Source organism: Furipterus horrens, unplaced genomic scaffold (assembly GCF_987537825.1).
Source record: "Furipterus horrens unplaced genomic scaffold, mFurHor1.1.pri manual_scaffold_1, whole genome shotgun sequence".
Taxonomy (NCBI): domain Eukaryota; kingdom Metazoa; phylum Chordata; class Mammalia; order Chiroptera; family Furipteridae; genus Furipterus; species Furipterus horrens.
Genome location: NW_028327171.1, coordinates 173,744,880 through 173,750,296, shown reverse-complemented (window position 1 = coordinate 173,750,296; position 5,417 = coordinate 173,744,880). Strand labels below are relative to the sequence as shown.

Here is a 5,417-nt window from a genome sequence, read left to right as displayed (position 1 = left end):
CTCAACAGAAGAGTGGTGATAACTGAAATGTTCCAAGATCTGCCCTTGACAATCCAGAGTGAGAAACTCTAGGGGAGAAAATGAGGAGCAAGAAAACCATGACTTCACTTTTCTGCCACTAAACAGAACAATTTCCAGAGAGTTGTTGGATGAAAATAAGATTAACATCTTTTGGTCTAGAATAGAAAGGTTGTATATATGATGCAGAGCCATATGGGAGCCATTGAAGGACTTCAAACTATTTATTGTTCTGTGTTCCAGGAATTATCTCCCAGCGGTGTGTGGGAGTGACTTGGAGAATAAGCAAGATTAGAGGAGGGAGCCTCAGTGTCAGGGTAGGACAGTGGAGAGACGTTAGGAGGGAGAAGAGCCACAACTGAGGGGCTTGCAGAAGGTAATGTTCACTTACATTAGACAAAATCTCTACAACAGTACAGAAAACTTCTATTACATTAAAAGTAACTTCATCAAGAAGAGATTGAGAACCCTTGAGATCAAAGCCAAGTGAATGTAATCAGAGTCCTCTCCGGAGACAGGAGTAGTAACAAACTTATTTTGAAGAACATAGTATTGTATAGGACTTAAGGAAGTCATGTTATTTTGTGTCCAGTCGGCATGTAGGATATAGAAAGTCACAAGAAACCATTGCTTCCAACTTAACAACAGGAGCAATCTGAATAACTTACCAGTTCATAGTTTTGGTTTTTTCCCCTCCTTGGGGCACAGAAGAAGGTTGAGGATGCAACAAAACCTAATGAGTTGTAATTTGGAAAGTGAGAGAAGAGATCTACAGGTGTTCTCTCCTTGGAGGAACAGCTGAAGGAGGAGAAAGCTGCCGCAAAAGGAGGTAAGAAGAAAACGGCTAAGCTTTTAACACATTTTTAAAGGCTGAGTAAAGGCTGGTGTGATGATTCAGTTTCCCTAAGATCCCCATACACCATGTTTCTACTCATCAAATCTTTTCCACAGGCCTTCACTGAGTGATTACTAGAAAAACTGGGGAAAAGGCAGGTAAGTGGAGAGATTTAACCCTCACATTTAAAAGTTTTTTATATAGGTTTTTAGGTTACACAGGTGTATGCATTTGTTAAATTTGATTGGTCTTTACACTTAATATCTGTGTATTTTACTGTATATGATTATACCTCAATAAACATGGCTGGAAACCAAAAGAATCTTTATGATGATTAAGGACACTTAAAAAATACAGACTAAGCTATACTTTTAAAATAGGAAACCGTTATCACCCTTAAGCATATTACATAATAGCATATTTTTTTTCTTTCCAGGTTCATAATTTATTGTACAAATTGAGTATCACATGATGAGTTGACTTTAGCTTCTCCAGGCATGGGAAATTAACAGACGAGGTACAGTTTAGAATCCTTTTATGTTGCTTTCACAGCTGGATTTTTTTTGGGCTTTAACTTGAAGTATAAAACTAGCAAAGCAATGCCTCCATATGTGGCCAGTACACAATTCATTCTACCTGTGAGAATGTAAGAGTTGAAATATTTTTTGATACCAGTGAACAGGAACTGAGCATCAGCTTCTGGACCTGCCATGATTTCAAGCTTGCAAAAATCACAAATTCCTCAGGCTGTGTCCTTCAACGTACGAAGCTATACCTCCAGCATATTTTTTTAATATTAGAAAAACTGAAGCAACTGCCAATAAGATTTTTAAAAATGTTATCTCCTTGTTTCCCTTAAATGGTTTTAAAAACTATATTTTATAGTAAGTCGAATACAGGATTTTAAACAAGCATTTTTCTTTCTTGCATATATTATTATACAGTTAGTTATTAAAAATGTGTTAAAGCCCAACTAAATTCTCTAAAAACACACCAGTATCACTGCTTCTCTTACCATTGGGCCTTAGTCTAATCCTCTCTATAAACAAATTAAGTCAAAAATTAAATCAATTTTATCTTTGCCACATACTCTGTTTGGAGCATCTTTATATCTCAGCAGTCTTATTATAATTTTACCAGTCCCAGATCTCTAATTAATTTCTTATTAAATATAATTAAGAAATAGGAGTAACTCAGTGTAGAACCATCGTAAGTTCCAAAGAGTAATTAAAAAGCTTCTTTAATTCATTGGCAATTGGATACCATGTTTTTACCCACCAGAGAAAAAACAGCCCAGAGGAGCCTTTCCACTTTGGTGTACAGGACTTTAAAATTTGTCCACTTGTACAAAGACAAGATCCTAGATAAGAGGATTATCTGCATTTGCTATTTTATGCAAAGATATTTATCATGTTGGGAAAACATAGGCTTCCCTTTTTAAACTGTATTTATCATATTTTTATTGAAAATCTAACACAGTTTTATGAAAGAAAAATTTGAAGTATCAGAAAAAATGGGAAAATAAAAATACTCATAGTCTCATGACTCAAATGCAACTATAGTTAGCATTGCGGAGTGTTCCTTTGAGGATACTTAAAAATGGTTTTTATCAAATGTTGACAACTTAAAACAAGTATCTATAATATTTTAAAAGCATATATAACAATAATAAAAAGCAACACCTGGGTACCCATTGCCAATCTGAACAGATGTTGCCACTACATTTAAAACCCTGTATGCCTACATGATCCAATTCTTTATTTCATCCCATAGATAACTCCTAATCTAAATTTAATATTTATCATTTCAATGCTTTTATTTATGGATTTACTACATATGTGTACCCTCTAATCACTCTATGATATTTCTTAACTTTTTAAGATATTTGCTACTTCTTTGACCTTTTTTGCATGCTTTTGAATACTGTCTTTAGATCTGTCTTCTGATTGTTCTAATTTTCTCTTAATCTGTGTCTAGTGTTCTCTTTAGCGTAGTCACTGAGTTTTCCATTTTTATTACTTAATTTTTTATTTCTAGAAGTTACATTGGTTTCTCTCGAGTCTGTCATTTGTTTATTTATTTGTTTGTTTGTTGTTTTTCTATTACACTTGTCATATTGTCCCCCCCACCCCATTTCTCTCCCCTATCCCACTCACGTCTCCCCTCTCCCACAGTCATTCCCCACCCTGTTGTCCATGTCCATGGGTCATTTAGACTAGTTCCTTGAATAGACCCTTCCTCCTTTTTTCCCACCTTTTCCCGTTCCCTCCTCCCCTCTGGTCACTGTCAGTCTGTTTCTTGTTACATGCCTCTCTGGTTCTATTTTGTTCATTTGTTAGTTCTGCTCATTATGTTTCTATATTAGGTGAGATCATATGGTATTTGTCTTTCGCCGCCTGGTTTATTTCACTAAGCGTAATACTCTCCGGTTCCATCCATGTTGTCACAAAAGGTAGGAGTTCCTTCTTTCTTTCTACTGAATAGTACTCCACTGTGTAAATGTACCACAGTTTGTTTTTCTTAATCCACTCATCCACTGATGGGCACCTAGGCTGTTTCCAGCACTTGGCTATTGTAAATAGTGCATAGGTTCTTTTGAATTGGTGTTTCAGGGTTCTTTTGGTATAATCCTAGCAGTGGAATAGCTGGATCAAAAGGCAGTTCCATTTTTAGTTTTTTGAGGAAACTCCATACTGTTTTCCAAAATGGCTGCACCAGTCTGCATTTCCCCCAGTCCGCATTCTCACCAGCACTTGTTTGTTAATTTGTTGATGATGGCCATTCTGACAGGTATAAAGTGGTATCTCATTGTGGTTTTTATTTGTAGCTCTCTGATGGCTAGTGATGTTGAACTTCCTTTCATATGCCTATGAGCCCTTTGTATATCCTCCTTGGGGAAGTGTTTGTTGAGGTCCTTTGCCCATTTTTAAATTGGGCTGTTTGTCTTCTTTGTGTTGAGTCATGTAAGTTCTTTATATATTTTGGAAATCAAACCCTTGTCTGAGGTATCATTGGCAAATATGTTTTTTTCATACAGTTAGTTCCCTTTTCATCTTACCGATGTTTTCTTTCACTGAGCAGAAACTTTTTAGTTTGATGTAGTCCCCTTGGTTTAGTCTTTCCTTTATTTCTCTTGCCCTAGGAGATGTATCGGCGAAATAGTGCTACATGTAATATCTGAGATTTTACTGCCTATGTTTTTCTCTAGGACTTTTATGGTGTCACGTCTTACATTTAAGTCTTTGATCCATCTTGAGTTTATTCTGGTGTGTGGTGTAAGTTGGTGGTGTAATTTCATTTTTTTGCATGTCCCTGTCCAGTTCTCCCAATACTATTTGTCGAAAAGGTTATTTTCACTCCATTTTATGCTCCTGCCCTCTTTGTCAAATATTAATTGACCACAGAGACCTGGGTTTATTTCTGGGCTCTCTATTGTGTTCCATTGATTTATGTGTCTGTTATTATGCTTTCTTCTATTTTAATAGACTCTCACACTGTTCTCATATTTACAATTCTATCTTCTACTTTTAAAAACATATCTAACTTGTTTTCTGTTTTATGACTAGCTTACATACATTCAACTTTAGCAAGTTTGATTTTGCTGTCTATTGTTTCTTACTGCCTTGTTTTCTGGGGTGTTATTTTTATTTTTAATGTAAGCTAATAATTTTTACCTGTGCTTATTTTTGAGGCTGACTGATAAGTAGTGTTTCCACATAAAGGGTCTATATTTGAATGAGTCAGAAGCATGGAGATACTATCAACTGGGACGACTTTTTAATTTTGACTTAAAGTTATATGGGCCAGAGAGGTAGTATGAGTTTCAAGTCCTAAATCTTCCATGAGGGTAACCTTGTGGTTAAATTTTCAGGGATGGTATTTTGCTGCTCTCACCCCACCCCATCATGAAATTAGTTTCCTTGATGATTCCTTCTGTAGAGAAGGCTTTTCTCTACTGACCTCTTATTCTCATTCTGTAGCTCTTTGTCACCCCAGCTTTATGTGGGTCTACAATTAGACTATCTTCTATAGGCCCCAAACTTTGTGCTTATTAATATGTTGGTTAATGCTTAGGGACTGGCTCTCCAGAAATAAAAACTCTGAATTTACCAAGTTCTGTGTTATAAATACTCATATGGCTGATTTTGAGTACCAATGGGATGCCATTGAATATGAAGTTGGGAAGCAGTATGTACAGCCACTTCTCAGGGCTGGTGGTAGGCAGCTCCATCACACTACTGCCTACGCACTACATGGCTGTGAAAACTGAAGATCATTTCACGAGAGTTTGGAATATCCCTCAGAGTGAAAAACAGTTGAATAATTAATTGCCTTCTTGCATTCCTCTTTGACTTTGTTTTAGGCTTCTCCATATCTCTACCAGCTTGGCAATATGTTTTAAAAGGAGGGGTTTTATTTGTTTATTTTTATTTTAGCCTAGAATTTCTTGTTTGTAGCAAAGAGGCTGTATAGGATCCATAGTCATCCTTCTTGCCAAAAATAGAACTTCTTCTCTTTGTTTTTTTCTTCTTTTAAAAAAATACAATGTATTGTTTTTATTTTG

At 35.9% G+C, this 5,417-nt stretch overlaps 1 pseudogene; it reads right to left on the bottom strand.

Moving 5' to 3' along the window:
- Window positions 1-1,288: 1,288 nt before the first annotated feature.
- Window positions 1,289-1,625, bottom strand: LOC150022314 (ATP synthase F(0) complex subunit k, mitochondrial pseudogene; annotated as a pseudogene).
- Window positions 1,626-5,417: the final 3,792 nt, after the last annotated feature.